The following is a 19,021-nucleotide window of genomic DNA, read 5'->3' as shown; positions in this document are numbered from 1 at the left end:
TCTATATTGGAAGAAATATCTTAACGAAAACGAATGCATTTGACCAATCAGAATAATGGAAATTCATAGCATTGTGTAATAATATTTCAAACACACGAAACTGTTTCTGTCCACACTTCTAATTGGTTGATGAATATAATAACAAATCTCAATGAATGCATTTCTGCATTTGAAAATATGTCCTTTATTACTGCTTCTGAGAAAGTCAATAAGCAAATATTGTAAGCAAATATGTCTGTTAAATACGTGCTGAGCTCAAAACTGAAACGGTGTGTACAGAGGAACAGTGGCTATACCTTTGGATGATACAAACAGAAAGCAGAAGGCGCATTTGATACTCACAATTACTCAAAATTGTTCCCTCTGATGTCTCTCGTGTCATCTTTCACCGGCAACATTAACAACAACAATATCTAATTAACAGCCAGAAAGGTCTCACTCAGAATGCATATTGGCGGAAGTTAATTGACTTCGTCTCTACACAATCGGAGTTTAATAATGGGGTTTTATGGCAGGAACATTAAAATAAAGGGCATTGGGTGACTGTCGTCTGAAATAGACTTACATTTAACAGAGCACCCGTTCTTATTTTCACCCTGTAATGTAAAAAAGGGCAATTTGTGAAATGCAAATATATTCAAAACATCTCCTCTGAAAACAAAGCATCGTTGTGAAAATGACGGTCTGCGCTAATTGGCCGAAGCAGATTTGCGCAAAGCGTCTCAGAAAAGAGTGAAAGGAAATGAGGCTTTGAAATGAGGCTGTGTGCAAAACCTTCAAAATTGGTTTCAAAGGCAATATACAGTGGTAACAAGTCATCAAAGCATGTCCAAATGCGGTGGTTTTCTACTTTGGTCAGTTCGTGAAGACTCCATATTCTTCAAAGCCTCTTATGTCCTTCAGTCTTGTGTGTGTAGGTTTGCATTTAATTGAATTTGTAAATCTGCTGTTCCTTTTTTCTACAAAGGAACAGTGGTAATCAAATAACCGGTTGTTTATTTCAAAAGTTCACTAGACTTTGTTTTAGGTTGTTAGGTGTGATGTTATGATGCCTTCTGTCTGAAAACTAGTTCTCTTAAGAATATTAAGATGAAACTATTACTAATTTTACAAATGCAATGCATGAATATCAAAGAATTCAATGTGTCTAGATATGTTTCATTACTTTTTAAAGAAGAACTTCACTTATAACTTCACTAAGACTGGCAACTTAATGTAGCACCTATAACTGTCATGATTCTGCCGCATCATGTCATGTCTCTCTTGGTTTAGTGGCAGGATCATGACAGAGTGTCATGTCTTGTGTGGAGAGAGGCAGTTATGTCCTTCCATATGCTCTCTTCGGTCTCGTCTCTGTTCCCATCCTCTCGTTACCTTGTTATTGATTCATGCCCTACACCTGTTCCCCTATTAATTTGGTCCCTTATTTAATGCCCTTGTGTCTTCTGTCTTGTGCCGGTTCATTGTGGTTGTTGGGTTAGTTCCTGTGTTGTGTTAGTTTAGTTATTTGTAGATCGTGTCAAGAGTTTATTTAAGTCTTGTTTAAGTGTAGTTAGTTTTAGTCCTGTTCTGTCTTGTCATTATATTACCATGTTGTGTTCTGTTACCCCCTCGTGGGTTTTGTTTCATCTTTCATATTAAAGTCTTCTGTTAACCCCATTTACCCACTGTCTGCACCTGGGTCCTCTGTCCGTGTCTCACCCCCGTGGTCATGACAATAACACAACAAGCATACTGTATTACTCCATTTTGGCCTCTTCTGTGAAGTTCGGAGCATTGTGATCCGAAGACGACAGTACACGTTAAATGAAAAACACTGCCCAAACATGTGATCAGACGTCATTTACATCGATGAAGTGCAAAACCATTCAAAACCATCTGTTAACGCACTGCAATGTGATGTTGGTTCACTCACCTCCCTCACCCACTTTCAGCATTAGTATGTAAATAGAAAGTGGATCCATGGATATGACAAGTAGGAACATCCCTTTAATTAACTCTAATCCGCTTTAGACCCGCTGAAGCAATCTGTTCCCAGACTCTGCTACATGCTGCCTCATAACTCCAAGACACCTGCATATTTCCATTCTGGTAACTCAATTCAAGCAGGAGCCGTGTGTATGCAAATCTAAAGAACTCAAGTTGTTTTTGGTCATGGAGCAAAGTGGACCTTCACATATGAATGTGACACTGAATTCCCATCTCTGGCAATGGACACAGACAGACTTTCTTTCTGAGACTCAGTTGTACAATTAAAAGTGACACATGCATGAACTGAGTCCTCCACTTCACAGCATCAGGAATACGTGTTTTCTTCTTATTAAAACCTTAGCTTGAAGCGAAAAAAAATGGATAGTTGATTCGACTGCATTTCACATTCATTGCTCTTCTTCACGGCTTATATTTAATCACAGGGTTATGTCAGATGTGAGGAAACGTATAAATACTCTTCTCTTAATTGTATCCTTTGACAACTCCCGGCACCTCGCTGACATTAGGTTATTTAACTGTGAGCAATAATTAGGATATAGCCCTCGCAATCAAGCCTGCTGCGGAGGTCTGCCGAAGTGCAATTTGCTAAGAGAATTCATAAATTGATTCCCGTGCCAAACATTTGATAGCAAAACGAGTCTAGACCGACTTTATCAGCATAACACGCCCGTTAAAAATAACGGGAAAAACAAGCTAATTTATAACCTCTACGCGTCCGGGCTATACAAACAGGCTAAACGTTCCCTTGAAAGTCACAAGATACGAACCGATTAAGATTCTAATGAGATCTAGAAAAAATGATATCACGGATCCAAATGGTTAAAAGGCATCATTCATCTGTGATCCGACGGAAACACGCGGCACGCAAAAAGCTCTTTATTTGTGGCGGGAGTGTTGCGCACAATCAGCTGAATGGATATTGACTTTGAAACAAACATATCCTGATTGAGCTAAGAAAGTGAAAATGAAACACCATGGCTCATGCTCAATTTCATCAAATCAAACCTGGAGACAAATACCGCTTTCAATGCTCAGACACATCCTCAGAGGCGAGAGCTATAAATAGTTAAGGGTGTAGCCACCAAGAGGCAGAAGACAAGCTTCAGGTTGTTATAACATAGATAAACAGCTGTTATTGTAAGTCTTAACACCATGCAGGAAATAACCTATGAGTGGACAGAAATAAATGCAGATCAGAGCAAAGTTTTTTAATAAAAATGTGCAAAATGATTGAGAAAGTATATGAAAGATCAATGTTATCATAGATCATAGTCTTCTTAAAGTGATAGTACACCCAAAAATGAAATCATTTACTCACCCTCTTGTCATTTCGAACCTATATGACTTTCTTTCTACCGCAAAACACCAAAGAAGATATTTTGAAGAATGTTGTTAACTGGCCCCCTTCACTTGCGTTGGTTTTGTGTCCATACAAAAGAACTGAATGGGGACCGGTGCTGTTCGGTTAACAACATTCTTTAAAATATCTTTTTTTGTGTTCTGCAAGAGAAATAAAGTCATAAAGGTTTGAAATGAAAAGACGGTGAGTAAATTATTTCATTTTTGGGTGAACTATGACTTTAATTTGCCCTGATTCACAACAGTAATCCTATAATAAAGATTTATGAATTGAGTTTCCAGTAAACCAATGGAAAGATAAATAAGTAGCCTGCTATTTTAGGATTCAAACAGATGCAGCAATGTATAGGCAGAAGTAACTAGTTTACTACTTTAATGCGATAGTTCACCCATTCCGTCAATTTGTTGTTTACTCACCATCTACTTGCTTTAAACCTGTATAAATTGCATTACTGCTGAACAAAGATATTTGGAAGAATGTTTGCAACCAAAATGTTCTGGGGCACCATTGACTGCCATACTAAAGAATAAAACTACGGCAGTGAAAGGTGTCACAGAACTGTTTGCTTTCCCACTTTCTTCAAAATATCTTATTTTGTGTTCAACAGAAAGACATTTTTACAGGTTGGTATAACTTGAGGGTGAGGTGAGTAAATGATGACCGCATTTTCATTTTTGGATGAACCATCCCTTTAACATTCTATGCATGCCACATCATTTTTCATTCAAACCATGTAAATGTTCCTAATGAGGAGAAGTTTCTTGAACTTTTATGATGAGTTCAATGGTGCTGAGGGTGCAACTGGTGTTATCAGTACCTGCTTAGTGCAGGTAATTTTTGTTTAATGATGTCTGTGCGCACGTAGTCCATGCAGACCATCCTGCTTTATTACTAAGTGCCTGCTGTGTCTGCTGATGCCTAACATAGGCATCAGCAGACACATTATAAACACAACCATCGCTGATGCATGGAAATAAAGGGAGCTACAACAAGTACAGTGCGCTTACATGGAGCTTTTACAATATAAAGTAAAAAAGCAGCCCAGCATGTAGAGCAGCAGTTACTGAGACAGAGAAAGGCATGTCTGCTGCTGGTAAAAGGTTCAAGCAAGTTGCAGCTAATTATAGAAATAAAACGACACTTGAAAGTTGGTTGGCTTTTTTTATCTGGAACAAGATATTGAACTATTTCTTTGTTAGATCTGTGAACAATGTGATGGTGAGTAAATGAAGGAGTTGGCAGTGTGTAACAATTTACATTCATGCATTTGGCAGGCGCTTTTATCCAAAGAGGCTTACATTGCATTGTACTATATATTTTGTTTCTGACTATGTGCAATCCCCTGGGATCCAATCCATGACCTTGGCGTTTCTAGCGCCATGCTCTAACCACTGAGCCACGGGAAAGTCACCAGTTTATTGCCATTCTGAGAATCCATTTAGGGAATAAAATGTCAATTATCAACTTGAACACTTGAATGGTCTAGCATTTAACAGGGGATGGTCATTTTTTTGGAATAAAAAATGGTGAAAGACTTAAGGGTCGTGCTTCCCAAACAGTGAGCCGTAGCTATAGTGGTATTGCAGGGGACTGTGGTGTAGGATACATTAGGATTTTAATATATTCTTTCAACGTGCACCTTCTGTCCAAGGACTCCAGATGACCAGTTCTGGATCGTCATACAAAACATATATAGAAATCTTTTAGCACGGTCTCAGTACTTTAAAAGGAATGTTTATTTTGCAAACTGTAAACATAATATTTTACTGTATACCACTACCTTACCACCAAGCTTTCTGATATCATCACATATTACGATTATTCAAGATTGTTGGTAACATAGAAAAAAAACTTTTTCTGTAAAGCTGCTTCTAAACAATATGCATTGTAGAAAATGGGTTATGCAAATAAATGTGAATTCAATTTAATTATCGTCACCAGAATATAATTTGCACATTTTGTGGCAGTCCACGTGAATACTTTATATTATAGCAACAAATATTAGCAATTATGATGCAGCAATTATACAATGTGTAGTATGTGTAGTATTATTAGTAAGCCATAATATTCTGTAGTATTAATTATAGTAAATTGACAAACTTTTATGTATCCTATTGTAAGATAAAACATACTACACTATCTAGAACTTTTACTGCAGTTTACTATAGTAAATACTATATTATCTTTTTAATTTGGGAGTGCACATACAGTATCTCACAAAAGTGAGTACGCCTCTCACATTTTGTTAAATATTTTATTATACCTTTTCATATGACAACACTGAAGAAATGACACTTTGCTACAATCTAAAATAGTGAGTGTACAGCTTGTATAATAGTGTAAATTTGCTGTCCCCTCAAAATAATTCAACACACACGCCATTAATGTCTAAACCGCTGGCAACAAAAGTGAGTACACAACTGAGTGAAAATGTCCATTTGGGCCCGAAGTGTCAATATATTGTATGGCCATCATTATTTTCCAGCACATCCTTTACCCTCTTGGGCATGACTTCAAAGCCTTCAAAAGACTGAGGGGAAATGACCAGACAAAAACCATACAGGATTAAAAAATAAATCTGAATGTTTTTATCTGAATGAGTCATCAAAAGAGCAGATTTGGAAATCATTTGCTGTACTTCTATTTTTGAAGTTCACATGATATCACATTGTTAAAGTTTTAAATATGTTCATATCATGGGACAGTGTTAGATATTTATTATTTGGACATTTAGAAAAATTGAACATTTACACAGTACAATTATTTTTCTATATTTTGTTATACTGACTTTGCCCCCAGATCCCCCAACATGAATCTATAAACCTACAAAAAAATTGATCATTTCATGCCACATGAGAAACAAGCACAGATGGTGGATTCCAACACAAAGCGTTGCGGGACATGAAGTTTATGTGATGGGATTTAACCACTTTTCCATCTTTACATTTTCAATCACATCATGCTTGAGATAAGCTTCCAGAAACACCTGTGCGCTTCGCAGTAGCAATGAGAATGTATTTGTTCAGCCTGGCTTCAACCACCATCCTAATGATTTGGTCTTTAGCAATTTTGCGCTTGGATTGCACATTTTGTGCTGTGATGTAGGCTAAGCTCATTTCAATTTTGTCACGGATTGTGCTGCTTCATTTTCAGCTGTAAAGTCCAAAGAAAAACATCCATCAAATCCCACCTACAATATTATATTTGACAAGGCATTTAAAAAACAAAAACAATTTACCATTTGAAGTGCAGGACCACGGGTGCTTTTGCGGCTGTGTGAGCCACTGGGCTGCAAAACATAATTCTGCATGTGCTATTCTCCATATTAATGCAATTCTATCATAATCCAAGATCGTACTGATCACTGTTGACATTTCATTCTATTTTCAAGATGATAGTCAATTTGCAATGTCTCGGCTGAAAAAAAGCTGCATGCACCTGGAACGCGCGAGAATTTCTGGAACATGCCTGTAAACACCGCTCACAAAATTGTTCTATAAATACAAAAAATGAATAATAAACAATCATCCAAAGTGGTAAGTAAAAAAAAACTAATTTCAAGATAAATTCGCTGAAAACAAGTTTGTATTTCTATGTTAATTTTATGCATGTTCAAATACTTTAACTGGAATGCAAGATCAAGACGTGATAAAGAAAATGTTTTAGTATAGTGTCTAAACTTGCACTTGCATGTCAATAATACATGTACATATGCAAAAGTTTGAGTGAATTTGTGTCAGTAATCCATTCAGCACAGTCTGTGCAATGATGGATTGGAAGGAGGGCCCAGCTGAGCGTGTGTTGTGAACTGACACTAATGGATTCTGTGTTTACATTAAACAAACGTTTCTCTGAATATGGACAAACCCTATTCCAAACATTTGGCAGAATTTAGATTAAACAAGACAAATAATTACAAACTGTGTTTTTCCAAAACAAGAAAACAGGTGTACAATTATGATAAGCAAGTTTTGCTCTCACACCACTTCGGCATATTGTCATCATGTTATTTATCTTTAATTTGTTGACAGGCTGAGAAAAATGAATTTGTGAGTACACGGTTGAGGCCTAATCTAGACAGACATGGATTTGCTGTGACTTTCCGCAATGAGATAAAGCATTCAATATTTATCGTTGCAAGAGAGCTGTTATTCGTTTTTTAACAAGCCCAGTTTTCTGAAAAATCAACTCGTGGTTCTTGTTCTTTCATCGACAATTAAAAACCCAAAAGTTCGACAGATCTGTAATTCTATACAGCACACTCACACACCATCTGATTGGTTCACTCACTCTTTTCTCATCCATTCACATCCATGTAGTAAATAGTGAAAGAGTCAGCTGTTTTAAATGCGGTGCATTCGTGACTGCGTAACATTACTGTCACATGTTCTCTCATGTGCCCTGTGCAGCTGTTGTGGCAAGATGTCGTGAACGACATGAGACGAGGGGAAATTTCCAGTTGTCCATCTTCTCCTTTCAATGCTAACTCAACCAATAAAGATATGCCGGATATCGACAACTCTATGGACGAACGGATCAGGGGCCCGTTTCAATAAGGAGATTCAACCAACTCTAGGTTATACCTTGAACTCAGAGTTGGTTCACTTAGAAATGAGAAAATTTGAGTTTTTTGTTTCAGAACAGCTGAAATGAGTTAGTTCTGTCAACTCAACTACGACAAGCCATGATCAATGGAGGTCCGATATTACGATTCACCATGGCAACGGCACCAAAAAAAGCAAAATGGTGGCAGAAAGCGCTTGAGAGCGTGGCATGTTTTCTAATGTGCTGAAAATGACTTGTTTAAATGAATTCATATATAAATGTACACATTAATCAGTTAATGAATTAATAAATGAATGAAACAACAGAAATAATAAAAAAATTATCATGCTCTCACTCATCATCATTGCTCTAGTGATGCATGTGTGATATCATGGTATATAGGACACTTCTTAGACTGATCAGAGGGGTAGGAACTGCTGCATGTCCGGATTAATTGTTTATTACCATTATCGCTGCATTCCTGCATTTGTCTGTATTTCGGTTACGATACAACTGTGTCACGGTATGGTATGGAAGCTGCTCTGTTGCCGAGCGCAAGGCACTGCAGTGGGTGGTGAAAACCCGCCAGCGCATCACAGGGATTTGACTTCCAGCCATTGAGGACATCCAGAGGAAAAGCTGTCTGCAAAGACCTCGCAGTATTCTTAAGGACTCCTCTCATCCCGCCCAAAGACTGTTTTCTCTACTGCCCTCCGGCAGGCGTTTCGGGTGCCTCCGGCCTATGTACAGCAGACTGAAGATCAGCTGTTTTCACAGAGCTGTCTCCTTCTTGAACTCTGACCCTCGCTGATCCCACTGCCCTCATGTACCGCTTCACTCTCCTCTCCCCCCTCACTGCACACCTGGCAAAGTCTTGTTATTTGCACTACTGGCCTGTTCAGTGCTCTACTGGACTGTCTACACATAACATATACAGTATGTTCATTTGCACTACCAGTATGCTCATTTGCACTGCTGACTTTTCATTGCAGTACCTACTGTTTTCACATGCATCTTTGCACTCCGGTACTTCAACTAAATATGCAATAACTTCTCCACTGCAGTTATATAGCTTTTGTCCATGATTTATTTGTAGTACTCTATCCATTGCACTACTTTTATAACTACTATAACTTATCATTGTATATACACATCTGCAAACTTCATGCTTATAGTAATAGCCACCTGTATATTATGTTCATTGTACATACCCATCTGTAAACTACTTCCATAATAAAAAAAAATCCTGCGCTTATGCAACCACTGCATATCCTGCACTTGCTGATATTGCACTTCTGATTAGACAAAACTAAATTTCGTTTCCCTGTACTTGTACATGGGTAATGACAATAAAGTTGAATCTAATCTAATTTCTTATCCTCCGTCGAAAACTACCATTTGTGAGGGAAGAGAAAGAATATGCTCTGATACACAGCCATGTTAGGATGGATGATGATATTTGCTCTATCGAATTCACTTTAAAGAAAAGTTGCACAGGGAAATGACAAAATTCCAATCGGGTCCAAAATTGCTCGGCTGAAATCAAAGTACATCTCTATGAATTAATGCAGCCTCTTCACATACAGGGTCCTCTATAAAAGCAAACTACCTTTTAGTCACTGAGATGGTCTCTGTATGATCAAACTGTGTGCAATGAATGACTGTATTAATGAATGAATGAATCAGGTACACCACTTGCGCTTAAAAATGAGAGGAGGTCGAAATATTCTGGGTTTACCAAAGAAAACCTGCTCCTGACCAGGTAAGAATAAGTTACTATGGTTATTAACTCTGAGAATAAGCTTCCTCTCTTTTAGAAACGGGCTTGAGTTACCCCGCTTTCTCTGGTTTGACATATTTTACATTCTCAAAGTTTTCACTTAACCTCCTTTCTGAAACTGCCCCTGATTTAATTGCATGCAAAATAGCGAACGCTCAGACCCAAAGATTGGATCTGAAAATCTCAAAGGGTTTTTTGCGCACTGTTAAAGCATTAAAGAATTTCATTCAAATCACTGCACAGTCATTGCAACTTTTACCACTGAATAAAGAAGAGAACTGCCATAATTAAAACGGTTCTGCTTTTGATTTGTGTCACATCAATAATATGGACAAAATGTCTCCACCTTGTGATTAACTCACTTCATTCCATGAGTTCCTTCCTGTGTGTTTGCTGCCATAGACACCTAATGTTCACTGGAAATTACATTACAGATATTTGTGTCTTCTTTATAATATATCTTTTTGCCAACAGCTCCAATGAAGCATTTTTTCCTTTCTTACTTTTAAACATTGCTTTAGATGCATTTAACATCTAGGCCGGTGTGCCCTGGTGGGTGACTAACAATATGAGAGAGGACGTCATGGACGTGACATTTTGAGTTATGGACGTGACATAAAAATGCTCAGAGAACGAATTTGTTACGAATATATTGAACCATCTGTTTATATTTTACTAATCCGTTGTTGATGGAGTCTAAACATGAACATTAAACATGAGTTATGGATGTGACAAAAAACGATGTGTTTTTTGGAAGACGACAAACTTTGTAGGATTTCCGTTAAATAAAATGTACAATCCTGAAGCAATAATACCCAATTAATGGAAAATGGATGCCTTTGTATAGAACATGAAATAGCTACTGGACTTCATGTGTCCATTTATGAGGAATATGTAGCTCTTACCTGACTATGAAAAATCATGCACTAAAAATAAAACAAATGCTTTACAAATTTGAAGAGAGATCTCACATGGGTACTTGAATCACCAAATGTTATCTGTGCTGTTACCATAGTAAAAACCATTGATAAAAACAAAATTTTTTCATGGTAAGGTTGACATTTTCACAGGATTGCCCTAAAGCATTCATCATAAACTTGACACTAAATGCTGTTCATTTCTGGCACAGGTATGAAAGCTAAAGAATTCCGTTGAGGATTCAACGAGGGCAAAATAATAATTAAGTGTTTATCCAGAGTTCAGGCATCGGAAAGTACACAGTTTAATATCTTAAACTGAGACTTTTTTTTTCTCTTTAAAAAACATTTATTTTCCTCTTCAAAAAAAAATGTTCTCTTCAAAATATTTTCAAAAATAATAAAAAGAAAATGTAAGAGAAAAAAAATTGATTCCAATTGCTTCCATTGTTTACCTCATCTGTAAGTCGCTTTGAATAAAAGCATCTACTAGATGACTAAATGTAAATCGAAGCCCTTCAATTCTGTCAAATAGTAGTAAGACACATTCTATAAATGAAATATGAGTGCATGCAAGTGAAAAATCTGAACTTAAACATTTGAAGGATTACTAATGGAGAGCAGAACTTTGTGACCAGATGGTGCAGTTACAAACAACAGGCCTGCAAAGCCCTTGGTTACAACAAATTGTACGGCTGGTGCAAAGAGGCCCGTTAGCTTCCGCCTAAGTTAAGCGTGACATTTTCAATGTAATAACGTAATACGTGAAATCGTGAACGCGCTTTGCAGAACGGAGCAAGGCGAGCATTAGTGTTTATTAAGCATATACATTTTTATTTTCTTTTAGAAAATTATTCATCGTCTGGTATCGTTTAAAGCCCTTTGAAGCTGCACTGAAACTGAAATTTTGACCTTCAACCGTTTGGAGTCCATTGAAGTCCACTACAGGAAGAATAGTCCTGGAGTGTTTTCATCAAAAACCTTAATTTAATTTCGACTAAAGAAAAAAATACTTAAACATCTTGGATGATAACAGGGGTGAGTAAATTAGGGGTGAGTAAATTATCTTTTGAACAATTCCTTTCATGCCCATTTGTGGCCTGATCAGATCCAGGACAGAGACCTTTACAATGAAAATTGTGTGGAGGAAGGGTATTTTGGACTGGGTATTTAAGGAACACTGGCAAAATATTCAGGGGCATTCTGTGAAGAGTCATCAAAGAGAACACTGGAATATACAAGATAATTATTGTTCTCCAACAAAAGCTGTGCGAATCTTTTGAAAAACCTTGAATGAACGTCCCAGTCGTAATAACGCTCCAATATCCTGTCATCAAAGACAGAAGCAGAAAAAACCCAATTCAATGAAAAACACAACATATAGAATTGCTTTCACGGCTCGTTTATACGATCAACAAACAATTCCCACTTCATTCCAGCAAATGATGCTCAGGACGCAAGATGAGTAACCTATGCATTGTATTCAAAGAGTGTTGTTTAATGAACCACTGTCAATAAAAGGTCAGGTCCTTTAAGACAAGATAGGCTAATCACTTCAAAACATTCTCATGGTTAGCGGGCCTACCTGAGACAAATGAGCGCCCAGTTTATTGATTTCTCTCAGACAGCTGTTCATTCTGCAGTCGGTGCATGAAAAATCTGAAAGCCTTGTCAATATTGTTTCATGCAGAATTCTTTCTTACTAAATGTTTGCCCACTCCTGGTTTAACTTTTATCATGTTTATTCCAGACACTGGCACTAATTATCTTTTGCTTTCATGCTTCAACAGAAAGAGAGCCTTTGAATTACTTGCTCGACTCTTGTCTGGCTTGGCCTATCAGGAGGCAACAGCATACATAATTCATTTACACAGATTCCCCTGCAATGTCTCTGAGAGCTCATCAGCCCTTCCCCAGAAACCGCAGAAATGACAGACACAACTGCGTGCCTGTTTTTAACACTGAATCGCAGTTGAAAATCCATAAACCCGGACGATTATCTACTAACGTCAGTGTCATGGGGGAAGTGGAATTATCTTTCCTGCTTTAATAGATGCGCTGTAATTAGGAAATTAAATCTAGCCATATGCGGGGTCTAGAAATGGCGTGTATTAAGCTTGTGACAATACACACATGTTGTTACATTCTTTGGCATAATATTCTGACCCCGAGTTACACTCATGTAGGTTATAGAAACATTATCTAAAAATTACCAAATTTATTTGTTCAATCATCGTCTAATGATCAGTTGGAACAGGTCAACAACACTTTGCATGGCGATGACAGACTTTACCTATGACAGCTAGATTGCTTTATTGAGATGGTAATGTACTATTCTTTTAGTTTAATCATATAAAAGTGCAAAAGGCAATGGCTGACCAATTAGAATAAAGTAGTGTAATAATAAGACATTACTAAAAGTGTGCTCACTAGCGGAGTGAAGCGGGTATCATTATAATGGCAGTCAAAGACTAGTCATAGGATTTGTAGGCATTGTCTCATAATTATTTATGGAAAACTATTTTTTTCCTAGATCTAGAAATACAGAAATGCAGTCAACATTTTTTTTACTGTCAAATTAATCAGGCCAAATAAAGATAACCTGTCAACAAGCTTAGCTGTGCCTTGGGGACTATCCTGTGAGAAGTGAACCATTTGAGATGTTTTTCCTTTCTCATTTTTGTGTTCAATTAGGACTAATTACCAAAATGCATATTCATGAAGACATGCTCAGAATGAACGAGGGACAACAATCTGGAGACCATCAGAGATCCTTTTGTTGTTCAGGAAAAAAACACATTTCACATCTGTTGCTATACTGACAATACTAATGTCTTGACATAGAAAATAACTTGCTTTGACCCCACAAAATATTATCATAAGGAATTTAAATTATTTTGCCTTCGACATACTTGATTTCCCAAACAAGAAGTATGATTGGCCTATAAGACATACTCAGACATGAAATGAGTGTGAAACAAAAAATTCTCAGGTGAACTTCAGAACAAAAAATAAACAATAGAACAACTGGGAATGAGTTCTTCTGCAATTTTGGGTCATCTTGCATTTTGGAAAAGGAAATTGCATTTAGTTATCTACATTAGGCCCGTGCACATTTCTTTATTGCAAAACACACCAATCACGTTTTTCAAATCACCAAGCAGACATATTTAGATCAGATGTCAACACTAATATCTTTTCATAATCCTTAGGGATATTCTGTCTCATGGCCATTGAGCTTTTGTTACAAAAGTAGACGACATCGTTTTTAGAATCATGCAACTGCCCTTTTCAGTGTACAGGGCACTTTTCATAAAAAATCTTTTATACAGATGGTCAGAGATTAAGCTGTCAGATGCTGATGTGCCTTCACAGCTGAGCCAGAACTCAAGCACGCCTGAGAACACGTTTATCTAGCCTATTCCACTGCGCTACTTTTTCCATTGATGTTCTGTGTAAACACGCGCTAGACGGACATGTTTTAAAGGGATAGTTCACCCAAAAATTCACCCTCAAGTTGTTATACAGTATTAACCTGTATAAACTTCTTTGAGCAATTGAACACAAAGGAAGACATTTGATAGAATGTTAGCAACTGGCAGTTCTGGGGCATCAATGGCTGCCACTTAACTATGCCCCAGAACATTTGACAATAAAAAAACTGTATTTATTTATTTATTTTTGTGTGTGTGTTCAACAGAACAAACATTTTTCAATAATTATTTCTACAATGGAAGTCTTTCTATGTGTTCAACCAAACAGGAACAACTTTGGGTGAGTAATTCAGACATAATTTTCATCTCTGGTTGAACTATCCGTCATACAACCTATAGATGGATGCTGCATTTATTGCCAACAATTACACAAATCCAAAACAGCTTTTCTTCATTCATTATTGCTTTATTTATTTAAATTATAGTTTAATTTGTTAATTTAGTCAAGAATTGCTTATTTAATTTATTATTTAATGAAGTGTCTCCTATAAATGCAATTACTATTTATATATTGTTGCATGGAAGCAAATTATATAGATTCACTAGCACATTCATTTAATTATGGTTTTTGATCAAGAGTCTGTTTGCATTCATTTATCACCTTCAATTGAACTGGTCTTATTTTGGTCCTAGACTGAAATTATTATTATTGTTATGTTTGCTAAAGCAATTTTAATGCACCAACCCTCAATTTTGTAACAATACCAACATTTCTTCGGATATTATTATGTCTGAATGTTAATAGCCCCTAAATATTTTCAATCACAGTGCGTTTAGGAAGTGTTCTTTTAAGTTTTAGTTTTATAATATAGATATTTTACGATGTTTTGGTGGCTTCCATTGTCAAATTGAAGGCTTTTGTTTGACTGCAGAATAAATAAATGTTAGATCAGATCACTGGCATTCCCTATAAGTGCTCCAATTTTCTGCTTGTGAAGTTTGTTTCTCAAAGTCTAATTGGTGCACTAAACCCAGGCCTGCCTTGATCGCTCATCCAGTGTATATCGAACCAGCTATAGTCTCCAAACAGCGTCAGTCAGGCTAGAACCTCACTTACTCAGAGGGTCTGAATGACATCCCTGCCACTGTAAAAAAAGCGAAAAGCAAAAGCTGTCTGGCAAAAGAATATGGATTCTACAGTAATTGTGCCTCATGGGCTTTGAGAAACTCCAAAGTAAATATAGCCATTTCCGCACAATTAAGACTTCAAACTCAGTGTCACAGAAAAAAATTGAGTTCAATCTATTGAACAGAGCAACATACATTTCAACATGTTAACCATGTAACGTAGAAGTGCAGTTTCCATAAAAAATCTAAATTCAGAACAAAAAGCTTTTACCTACTTCAATTGATCAGCCTCATCAGCCTATGACCCAAGACATTGACGACAGATGATATTTGACCCTTCCGGCTTAGTTTGGGCTATAATGAAAGTAAGAATCTGCCTGGTCACATGATGTCAATCACTAGAAAATATCTGTCCCCAACACACAACTCCATGTTTCATGTTGCTGCTAACTGACAGGCTTTCAATATCACTACTGTAGTTTATTGCCTGTTGAGACACACTGGCTAAAGTGTAGTGCCTCCAACCAAACACTCATTTTCATGCGATATGAAGTCAGACATTTTTCCATTTAAGCAACTTTTATATTTTTTGCTAATTTGCTTAAATGGGTTACGATCAAAGTTGGGACATTAATATTAATGAAAGACTGGTTTTCCAAAAAGTACAATCCATGACCAAACATACACACACATGCACAGGCTTCGTTTTATACAAAAATCGCAGTTGCAGTATAGATTTAACTTAACCATATCCAAATTGGGAAAATGGGTTATTTGTAATAAGACAACATTGATGGCTAGATGATGTAAATTCTGTAAATTTCTTTTACAGAATGTATATGTTCATACCTTTCGTGTTCCAGGTCCAGGTTTATCTGCCTTTAAACAAAACCACTACTTACTTGTAAAGTAAAAAATACACTGTGTACTGCCCATGATCTTAAATATGACATATACTGGGTCAGTTTATTTCCATTTTTCATTCTCATCCTCAACCTTGCTGTCGGAGATAATATCTTTGCCTGTTCTCCTACAGACACGAACATTTTCAACACTGACATGTTCAATAGTTCAACTTAATCCTAATTGAAAAATGAACTATTATAGACAACATATCTCAACATGATAAATGTCAGGCAGTCTGATGAGGAACATGTCAGTCGTCCTATCATGTTATCCCGCTAGAAAGAATAATGATGATCTTTCATTCTTTTTCTTTTTTTTATCCGTTTTGGCAGATACCCACCACCAAAGTAATAGAATGCTCTGACTTTTATATACTCAAAAACCGATAAGAGCAGATAACCCCTGGTTGAGACTCAGGTTTTGAAATAAATGATTGTTTTGAGCTCGTAGGTATCTGACTTCCACCGATTGAATGTACTATAATCACATCATGTTCCTAGAGTTGTGACATGCAGTTTTTATATATTAATGTATTGCCTGCGGCAGTTGGACTTTACAAAAACCTTGTACCTGAAAAATGACATTTATTATAAACAAGCTTATTAACTGAAATTGCAACTCAGATTACTTTTTTCTTTTTAGTAAGCCTACAGCGGTTTGAACAAAATAATATAACTATAGTTATAGGCATTAATATTCAAAACTCTATTTCAATAAGCTTTGGAGCTTACAGTGGTATTTTGCTTGTGTTCGCATTATTTGCAATATATGCATTGTTTTGATCAGTTGATAGGAATCTTTCTTATTAAAAGCTGCAGTATTATGAAAGATCATGAGATGTTTTTGTAAAAAAAGCAACAACAAAGGTTTTATAACTCAAAACCCAAACATTTGGCCCAAACATAGCTTTATTGTCCTTTCATGCATATTTCCCACTGTTATCCATCATGGAAAAAAGACACTTCACCAGAAAGTCTTGTCTTTGGGCCCTGCTGGTAGCTGAACACTCACTCCTCAGGTGAGGTTGAACTTGTCGTGAGAATGAGAACTGCAGTGAGATTACTCTTCTGGAGATGTTAGAGGATCCAGCAGGTGTTCTGAATAAACAGCCAGACCCCCTAACTGAAAGCAGGAGGTATCATGGCTTCAGTGTGTGACAAACCCAGCTCCCCCTCTGTAGGACCCCTATGGAACTGAGTACAGCGGTGTGTCAAACCATGCCTTCAGCATTTTTAGAAAGATTAATGACCATGTGCTTATAAAAAGACTCCCCAGCCTTCATCTGGACTCCTTAAGCAACCCAGAGGAGTATTCAGCCAGAACTAGAGGTGCTAAGTGGATGTGTTGGACTCTGTGGGGTATGAATTCAGGGATCATTTATTGAAATTAAATGCGAGCGTAAGGGTGATGAACTCTGGCATGCTTCAGTGAAATATTAAAAGATATAATCATACACGCGCAACTGTCTGGCACGGGGAAAGGGCTTTATATTGTATATACATTTTTTCAGATTTGTATATTGTTATTGCTGTCATTATGAACTATTTCTAAAAATGTAATTTTCTAGATCTACATTTCATTAAATTGATCAATATAAATACAATACTAAATATAAATGTAATACAAATTAGAAAATAGTTGATAAATAAATTCCTTGTATTATTATTTTGTCTATAATATATTCATCAAAATATTAACAAAAATAAATGATATAAATATTAAATATATGCATATTATTTATAAGTAGGGTTAATATTCACATCCATATTTGATGTTTGATTTGGCTGTTCACGATTGACTGCATCAAAATAATAGTTTGTGTTCACATAATACATTATGTGTATTGTGCATATATTTTGTATTTACAAACATATATACGTACACGTGCATGTATAGGAAATATTTTCATGTAGTTATTTATTCAAATTATAAAGATATATTTTTCTATAAATATATACAGGTATACACAGTACAAAATTAATATGCACAGTACACTTACATGTATATTATATAAGTAAACACAAACTTTTTCTCTGGATTCGATTAATCGTTTAACAGCCCTACATGGGTGACTTTAAAAAGTGCTTGTGGTTGATCAATCTGTCCTTTCTTTCAGGAGGTTGGAAAACTCCAAGTTTGTCTGAATGCTTCTGGCAGACTGACATTAACATTTGACACGATGATATCAAAGAGGTGTGATGGGGACTTTAACCTTCTTCACTATATATTCTTAAAAAAGAAGCAGAAGCTTTACTTTGAACACTTTTTAAATGAACTTCTTGCCCTGTGGTTCATCGTTGTAAACAACTGCACAACTAACAAAAACATTTAATTCTCACCTTTAGTAAAGATGAGTTCCACCTGCTTGACAGGTTAGAAGTTAAATAAAGACTTCCCAGAATGAGCTTTTCTACCATCTGTCTGTCTCATGCCACTCTGCCCTCTCTTCTCATTTCTGTGGGGAACTGACATTTATCTGTTCCCCACCAGCGGCTCTGTTTCCTGATCTCATGCACCTGCACACACCTATTCCTGCACAGGTTAATTAAACCATAAGAGGAACTGGAGGACCCTGAAGTTTGTGAGTTGTTGAACCATCAAATGTTAAAGGAGGTTTTTCAACCACTTCTATAAGCCATTTAATGTTTAGTCAGAAAGCAGCTATCTGATTGGGTATGTTCATATATTTGGGCACAGAAAATGCCAGTTCTGCTGACACGCAGTATACAATACTGATTCACAATGTAATGGAAAAATATCGTTTATGTAGTCAAATATGTAGTCCAAATAACTTTTTCTATGGCTACAGCAGGATCGTACCAACCATGAACCATCCAATCTGATTCATTCAAATACTGTTGGACATGTCACTGGTTTGTTGACCATCAAACAAGGCCATACGTTTATTGATGGGCTGTGATGATGAAATCATCACAAATGGGATGTATTATCAGTTAAA

This window comes from Barbatula barbatula (genome assembly GCF_947034865.1).
Source record: "Barbatula barbatula genome assembly, chromosome: 5".
NCBI classification, from domain to species: domain Eukaryota; kingdom Metazoa; phylum Chordata; class Actinopteri; order Cypriniformes; family Nemacheilidae; genus Barbatula; species Barbatula barbatula.
Note: the sequence above shows the minus strand (reverse complement) of the source record.